The sequence below is a fragment of the Neophocaena asiaeorientalis genome, unplaced genomic scaffold (assembly GCF_003031525.2).
Source record: "Neophocaena asiaeorientalis asiaeorientalis breed wild unplaced genomic scaffold, Neophocaena_asiaeorientalis_V1.1 scaffold14, whole genome shotgun sequence".
NCBI classification, from domain to species: domain Eukaryota; kingdom Metazoa; phylum Chordata; class Mammalia; order Artiodactyla; family Phocoenidae; genus Neophocaena; species Neophocaena asiaeorientalis.
Window position 1 is genome coordinate 4,753,174 of NW_020175192.1, and position 8,811 is coordinate 4,761,984.

General features: G+C 48.1%; 1 protein-coding gene across 4 annotated transcripts in view; it reads right to left on the reverse strand.

The window, feature by feature from the left end:
* PLEKHA2 (pleckstrin homology domain containing A2) overlaps positions 1–8,790 on the reverse strand; it is a 57,376-nt gene extending 48,586 nt beyond the window's left edge. For 2 of the 4 annotated variants that reach the window (XR_003005913.1, XM_024765056.1), the window contains exon 1: positions 8,635–8,786. The gene's annotated coding sequence lies outside the window, so the exon portion shown is untranslated. Of the gene's footprint in view, positions 1–6,820 lie in introns of all 4 variants that reach the window. The other 2 variants (XM_024765054.1, XM_024765053.1) reach the window with 2 other exon arrangements.
* Between the last annotated feature and the right edge of the window lie 21 nt (positions 8,791–8,811).

Here is an 8,811-nt window from a genome sequence, read left to right on the forward strand (position 1 = left end):
GAACAAGCCCACCCACACAGAAGCGACAAACCCGAAGATGGCGCAGACACACAAACCTGAGGTCCCGAGCCCGGTCCTCTGACAGTGCATCCTCATCCCGTGGGTGCGTCCCTTGTCCCAGCAGCTGCTGGTACAGAGAGCCAGCCGCCACCGGCCCCCAATCCCCTCTCCCTGCTTCTTCAACCTGCCCCCCAGCATCGTCCAAGTCTCCGCTGGCTCCTCCCCTTTTTCCCAGAGAGGCTCCTCGGATGGGATTAACTCTGCCACCACCCCCCCAGCCCTGAAAACCAGGCAGGGAGGGGAGAAAAGGAAGTGCCAGCAACCGATCCATAAGGGGGAGGACACCCTGATGCACATACACATACTGTCTATCACCTCTTCGAAATGTCCCTTCCAACTTGCATGACACTCCTCGGTTATACAGTTCTAGCCTGTCTTTTAAACTTTAAAATCACTTGTTATCTTAAATTTCATTTTAACCGAGTTCCCCAGTGTAAAAATACTGGGGGGAGGGTGACACTGGGTGATGTGCCCCAGGAGTTGCCCCATGCCCACCCCCACCGTATCCTGGGTCCCTCAACTGGACAATGACTCTCGGCCCATCTCCTGGGGCAGCGTGCAAAGTGTTCTGGCTGTGTCAGAGCACCGGACAGTACTCTCTCAGGCCAGCCCCTCCACCTTCGCTCTAATTCCGTAACGAAACCACCCAGCGAGGAGCTCCTAGGCCATCACAACACACGGACAGGAAAGAGCACAGACTCTGTGCCCAGCAAGGGACCTCGGCCCACCGCACTCAGCACCCTGTCTTTCCAAAGCACGCCAATCTCCCCAGTGTTTTCCATTTCTAGTGCAAAATTCACAATATAACAATGCTAGCATTAAAAAAAAAAACACTCTAGGGCTTCCCTGGTGGCGCAGTGGTTGAGCGTCTGCCTGCCGATGCAGGGGACACGGGTTCGTGCCCCGGTCGGGGAAGATCCCACATGCTGCGGAGCGGCTGGGCCCGTGAGCCATGGCCGCTGAGCCTGCGCGTCTGGAGCCTGTGCTCCACAACGGGAGAGGCCACAACAGTGAGAGGCCCGCGTACCACTAAAAAAAAAAAAAAAAAAATCACTCTAGCCAACTGTTTTCACTTTTGCATGCTTTTTCATGCTTCTGTCCACATAATCAACCTTCTTAAAACTTTAAATTATACCGTAAACATGTTCCATGTTGCTACACAGTCTTTATAATCAGTGTTTTTAATGGTTGCATAACATCACTGGACTGGATTTACTATAATTTACTTAAACCATTTCTCCATGATTAGACAGTTAGATGATATCCAATTTTTCTAATGCTAAAATTCATCTTTTTATACTTTTTTCTTCTTTTACACATGGATACAGCATAAATTCCAAGTAGTAATAAGACTAGATCATAGGTTATGAACTTTTATAACTCTTGAGACTTATTACAAAATTGCTTTCTAAAAGTATTTCATCTGTTTACACTGCAGCCAGCAATATATTGTTACCATTGCTACAATCTTACATACATTGAATGTTCTCATTATTTTAAACTGTGGCTAGTTTAAACATATAATGACGTCCAGTGAGGCAGAACATTTTTTCATGTTTGTTTCCTGCTTCACATTCCTTCCTAGACTTTGTTAAATGCAAATCAAAATTATGTGTGGGGCTTCCCTGGTGGCGCAGTGGTTGAGAGGCCGCCTGCCGATGCAGGGGACGCGGGTTCGTGCCCCGGTCCGGGAAGACCCCACATGCCGCGGAGCGGCTGGGCCCATGAGCCATGGCCGCTGAGCCTGCGCGTCCGGAGCCTGTGCTCCGCAACGGGAGAGGCCACAACAATGAGAGGCCCGCGTACACCAAAAAAAAAAATTATGTGTGCACACAATCCATTTCTCTCTCCCTCTCCCTCTCCCTCCCTCCCTCCCTCTCTCCTTTTCTCTCTCTCTCTCTCTCTCTCTCCCTCTCCCTCCCTCCCTCTCTCCTTTTCTCTCTCTCTCTCTCTCTCTCTCTCTCTCTCACACACACACACACCCCAAACAAAACCAAAACATAATCTCAATAATTCAAATAAGTAAATAATGTACCTTAATGAAAAGTAAAATAGAAAAGCGGCAAGTTTTACACCATCTAGATTTCCTTAGTACATAAGTTGCTAAGTATGTGCTGCAAATGAAAGTATGTTAAATATTTAATTGATAGTAAAAGTGAAACTTTCTTTTTTGGCCACAAGGCTTGCAGGATCTTAGCTCCACCACCAGGGAGGGATCAAACCCAGGCCCCCTGCAGTGGAAGCACAGAGTCCTAACCACAGGACCCCCAGGGAATTCCCAAAAGTGAAACTTTTAGAAAGAAAGGGACTTTGCATGGAGTTACCCATTGATCAGCAGCAGAAAATGGGTTAAATGTCAACTAACCCGAGATTCCTGGCCACCACTTGCCCGCTGACGAGATGAAGCTCATGAGAAAAGAATCAATGGCTGCCCACCATCGAATGAGATGAGGGCACAGGGCAACATCCCCGTCCCAAATATCTCCTCTACTGCCCATTCCAGTGCCTTAGCCTCCATGATTGGAGGAGATTCAAGCCAAGAATAAAATTCTCCCCTAGGAATTGAGACAACTGACATCTTTATCAGGCTCATTAATATACAAGAGACAACTTGGGACCAAGACCCTAAGAAAATAAAACATGTCCCAATGGGAGACTGAGGCATTAGCAGGGAAGAAAAGTAAGAAGGCTGTCTCCTGAAGACACTTCTTAGGGTTCTTACACACCCGGGACAGTAGTATGAAGCTTTCCGGAAAGCAATTTGGCGGTATGGAACTAGAGAGCTAAAAATGTTCCTATCCTTTGACCCAGAAATTCTACTTCTAGAATTCCATCCAAGTAAATAAACAAAGATGCAAATACAGATTAAAATAAAACGATGGCAACTGCAACAGAATTTATAATGACACAAAGTTGGAAACGCCCTGAATGTCCAAATGATTAGGGAATAATAAATAAATGATAGGACATTCACATAAGGAAATGTTGCACAATCTTTAAATAGCTATGTTTTCAAGTACTTTTAAATGAATTAGGGAAAAACTCCCCCAAAGTTTTTTAAAGATACAATATGATTTAGAATATGATCCCAGTCCTCTAAGTGTTATTTTTATATTTCTATATTTGGATAGAAAAAGACTGACATCCAGGCACCAAAATATTAGCAGTTATTATCTATGGGTCACAGGCGAATTTTATCTACATCTATATTTTTTTCCATATTTTCCAAATTTTCTACAGGAAATGTATGTTACTTTATTTAGCAGGAGGGAAAGCTATTTAACTCCACACACACCCCCATCCCCAGCGTACAAGTTTTGAAGCTGAGAATAAATTTCTCAATTCTCCGGAGTCCATAAACAAGCAAAACCTTGCCTAAATTATAGTGCAAGGAGTCCATAAACAAGCAAAACCTTGCCTAAATTATAGCGCTCTTGGGACTTCTTAGTGTTTCAAAGTCTTAGCTCTAATAAAGCCATGTTCCACCCATCAGAATTGCCCAAAAGATAGGTACCTACCCAGAGGGCTTTGGCACCCTCCAATCTAGTTGGGTTTCTTACTTCCTACTGCAGCCTCCCCTAAGAGAAGCTCTTTCTTTCCTCTGTGGGTTTGGTTGCTTGCTCTCTGGTCTTCATAAGAGGAGCCCCTGTCCTGGGGGTCAACTGAAGATTCACACGCAAGTCAGTGCCTCTTTCCCTCTGCTGTCACAGAGCCTGGAGCACAGCACGCCCAGAAGCACGGATTCCGACAAAGACCCCCCCAGTGGAATTTTCCTTCTTGAAACTTGGGAGATGGGGCTGATGTCTTTAAGTTAAATGTCTAGATAGATGAATGAAAAGATGGATAAATAGGTTTTTTTTTTTTTTTTAAAGAAAAGCTGAAGAGCTATTAAGTCATGAAAGCTCTGGCTTACTGTACTGGACGTCTTATGTGTAAGATCTCTAATGTGGCTTGAAGATACAGGAAAAAATAGAGTGAAATAAGGGAGATTCATCTGCCTGATCGTCCTGATACTTCTGAGGTAAATACAAACGAAAGAAAGTGGTAACAGAGATAAAGCCTTAAATGGTATTGGCCCCAGGATGAAATAATCCACTATAATCTCCGGTAGTTCAACTCAAAAAAAAATGAATCCATTTTTAAATTTGGTTATTTTTCTTTCATGTTACTTGGCGTTGGTAGGAAAGGGAATTTCAGGGATTTTGCTCCAGAAAAAAGTCAGGAAGGCGTTTCTTAACATAGGGGGGCGGGCAGGGATGCAGTGAAAACATCTGCTATCTTGTCATCCTCGAGGGTAGAAGCTGGGGACAGTAGCATCAGTGGTAAGTGAGAGGGATACCAACGGGAAATTGCTAAATTTCTACAGGAGAAAGTTAATCGGGAAATGACATCAGAGGTCTCAGAGAGGACCGTAATAAGCAGACAGGAACTGGGGTGTGGAGGTTAGAAAACGTATGGGCCATGCGAACAGAGAGTTCGCCTATGTTTCCATCTCCCACCTACATAAGGGTGCACTGCGGAGGGCCCACGAATGCCCAGGGCCCAGTAAAAACACAAGAATGACAACAACAAAACACAAGCGTGGCTATTTCAGAACACAGCTCTGAGACTGGGCCAAAGACTCTAACTTCCAAAATGTGGGAACATCTATTTCCTACCATTATAACATCATTGCATTCTGAAGCTGTCATAAGAGCACATTCCAAATAGTCTGAGGCCGGAGAATAATGTGAGAGAGAAGAGAATGTACTGAGAACACATTCCCAGCGGAAGAGCAGGCTGAGGAATGCAGACATCCACAGGAATGGGGAGGGTAAGAGAAGGTGCCCGACGTCCCCTGGACCCAAGAACTCTCAATGGCGGGCAAGAGACACTCGAGGAATTTTTTTAAGGGAAAAAAATACTGGGGAAACGGCAGGAACGACTGACTACTGATACCACTCCAACAAAGATGCCAAAAACAGCAAAATGTTTTAAACACTCCTGACCTCTCTGAACAGCAGCCTCATCTATGTTCAGAGAAAATGTGGTTGTTAGAGCTGGTACGAAACAAAGGCCTGCCCTTGACTCAAGGCTCCTGAGACCACCTCCCCCCAGAGAGTTCACCAGCACAGGGACCAGCCCCAGGGGTTATAAATAGCCTATAAAAACTGAGATCTCCCACTTTCAGAATCCAGTTACTAGGCTCTGCGATTCAGTTTCACCGTAGGCCTTCTTACTGGTAACAGCACAGCAGCTTCATCTTCCTTTAAAAGTTGGACCTTCTCACCCACTAAAACCTGGGCAGTAGGAGAAGGAAAAGAAAGCATCCTTATTTCTCCTACGCACTAGCCTCTTGCAGAGTGCTGGGGGGAAAGTCTAAAGGGCCTAAGCCTGCCTGTCTAAAGGCACTGTGCTCCCGTCTCTGGATGTAGGGACGGAGGCGGGGCCAGGTGTGGCACAGAGCACGTGCAGGTGACAAGGATGGGTCTGAGAGCGTCTGACAAAACTCTTGCAAGAACGTGACCACTGAAGAGGGCGAGCTGATTTCAGTGACCCACCGCTGTGCTGGAGTGAAGTGAAAGAGCATGGGTTTTAGAGTCAGACAGACTCTACTAAACTCTTCAGGGCCTATTTCCTCATTTGCAAAATGGAGAGAATCGCTGTACCTACTTCAAAGGCTGCTGTGTGCATTAAATGAAATAATGTGTGAAAAGTGCTTAAGAGGAGGCATGGCAAAGACTAAGCACTGTGTAACTGTTGTTGTGAAGATGTGTGCGTGTGTAGTGCCTAACAAGTAGTACATGACCCCCACCGCTAGGTAAAACAGGGCAGGCAGCTGCCAGGCCGTCTCCACCCCTCAAATATCAATAAGTAAATCCCACTGGGAAGGCAGTGACGCTGGGATCCCTCACAAGGAAAGGCATAAGCTGCCCTTACTCTTCCGTCTACTCCAAGAACCATCATATTTCTCGAAAATTCTCCAAAAGGTTAAAAAAAAACAGTCCAAGAGATCCACCGACTCCATCTCGGCCAGGCCACCCTGAAAGTTAACAGAACCAGGCCTGCGATCAGACGCCAAGGAAGAGTCTCTGGAGCCACCTCCTGCTTGGCCCGTGGGAGAATCAGAGCAGCAGAGATCCGCTCCGCAAATGGATGGCCAAAAGGGAGTCCTAGCTGATGGGAGGGCGAGCCCTTGCCTTTGCACTTTAACCCCAGTGTTTCTCAGGGAGAAGGGAACCTCCCTTTTTATCTCTGCTGGCCGGGCAGAAAGGCAGCCCAAGGTTCGGAGTAAAGGTCAACGGGGCCTTCCAATTACTGTCCCACTACAGCAACCACAGACCTGTGCAGAACAGGAAGCAAGGGACCCCATCCCTCCCACCCCCCAGCTGCCCTATCTCCCTGCCCTGGCCAATTCCCTGGCTCAATGATGGGCTTATATCAGGCAGGGCTAGGATTTTGCTCTTGCCATAGACTGTCACACTATAATATTTGCTCTGCTTCCTTCCTTTCCAAAGCCTAACAGATTGGATTGCTGGAGTCCTCTCCAGCTCACTAAGACACGTGGAAAACTGAAAGTAAGGCAGCGGTGGGAAGAGGGAAGAGGCCGAGCAGTGCAACGCCCCAGCACCCAGATCATCTTTTCCAAGCTCCACGACCATCTCGGCCAAAATAACTACTTACTACAGTTTCAGGGAAACAGAAGAGATATTTACTGCACTGGGGCCACAGCAAGATCTAATTTGAGGCGTTCCAGCCTTTTAACAGGGGCATCACCCACCTGCCCACCTGCCCCATGAAGAAGACCGGAGATCAATGAAGCGCCAGCTGGATGCACATCCGGAGATCGAGGCCCTGCTGCTCCCGGCTCCCTAGTGATCCGGCACTTTCGGCAAATACCAGGCAAGCCAGCAGGAGGGCTGCTCGGAGGGGCGTGGCTGGCTGATGGGGCTGATGATTCTCCCTTCCCATTTTTGCAGAATCTCTCCATAAGTAGGCACCGACCAAAATCTGCATGTCTCCAGGATTTATTTTAACCTCGGGGGAAAACACTGAGCTGAATTACAGTTCAGCTCACTACGATGACACGACGGGATTTGCAGGCCCTACTTCCTTACACAGAAGAGAGAAGCAAGCACCAACAACAGGGAAAAAGAAGCACTGCAAACTCTCCACCAAAGGGCAGGTGGTTCCCCAATCCATACCTAGGTGATTACCCATCTGTGAAGTGAGCGAGGCTCCCATCAGTAGGAGTGCCATAGGCACTTTGTCAAAACCGGGGCTTACAAGGAGGGCGAAGGATACTTAGGTCCAAAGGCAACACCCAAGGGAAGCCCTCATGAACCAGCTCAAACGAGCTTGAGTCACCACCACATTGCTCTCTTCTCTTCCATTTGGATAGGGGCAAACAATTCATGCCCTTGCAGTCACTCACTCATTCATTCAAGAAACGTTTACTTAGCACCTAGTAGATGTCACACACCAGGCTGGCCACAAAGTCTAGACTGCAAGCTATGGCAAAAGTCACCTGCGTTCAAGTGGCACACGATGGTGAAGGCTAATATATGAAAGGAGGAGAAGGCTTTTAAAGCTTCCTCTGGCTTCTCAAAGCATGCTGGATCTCTATTTTAGCAATCTGCATTGTGTCCTAGGCCCTGGTGTACCGCCTGTGTCCTCCATCAGATGGTAAGCTCCCTGAAGACAGAGGCTACATTTTGTTCATCACTGCCTTTCCTGTCTTAATTACCCTATAAATGTCAGCTGAATGCAACTGAAATAGAAAACAAACACTTCGATTCCTTCAAGATCTTTGGCTTTACTGTTTCTGAAGGCTTTGCCACCAAACAAAGAAAAATGATGAAGCTCCAGAAAGGAGGAAAAAGGGGATTGACTTAGATATATTAAGAAAACAGAAGTACAATTTTGGAACTTCAGCCCAAGTGCAACCACCACTCAGCGGACCGAGATGCCTCGCGGGTGTCACCGCTGGCGTCCCGGTAGAATGCCTGTCCCCTCCCCTTCTCTGCGGGTTACTCTCCTCTGAAAATCCCCATCTGGAGTCCTAAAGAAAGACGGGGCGGGTGGCGGGAGAAGGAGTTAGAAGGGGAAGATTCACCAAGTAGCAAGGAAACCTTACAGCGAGAGGCTGGGGGTTCAGGGCTGGCCTGGGGAGGAGATGGGTCCGCCCCCAGTGAGGTGGCCCTGCCGCGCCTCCTCTCACACTTTTCGTTCCTACAAGGCCTCTCTTTTCCCTTTCCTCTTTTTTTTTTTTTTTTTTTTAATTCGATGAAATAGCAGTCTTCAGAACTGGAGCAGAAGAGGGAAGCGGGTAAGGTGAGGAAGAAGTTCGTGAGACAGACAGACAGACAGCTCCCCTCGAGTGCTTTCCCGACCTGACACCAAATCTGCATTTTAGGACAGTTTCCTTTAAGTCACCCCAGAGTCCGTAGTTCCAGAAGCCCGAGGGGCCCGGGCTGGACCCAGAGGGAAGGGAGGCATCTCCCTCGGGAGGCTTCTAGGCCTGCCACGGAATAAGGTAATAGGGGAAGAGAAAGATGAGTCTCCACGGCCCCATCCGTGCCCCCGGGGACTTGCCTGCACGTTCTCTGCTCGTCTCCCCTACCCGCTGCCCTGGCAGTCGTGGCCGAGCCGGGGCCCCAGCGCCAGAACCCGCGGAGAAGTTTCGCCGCTGCAAACGTGAGAAAACGCAGCTCCGCAGAACACCCGCCCCCACCCTGCCCGCGGCCCCACCCCGCAGCCCGGCCCCTGGCG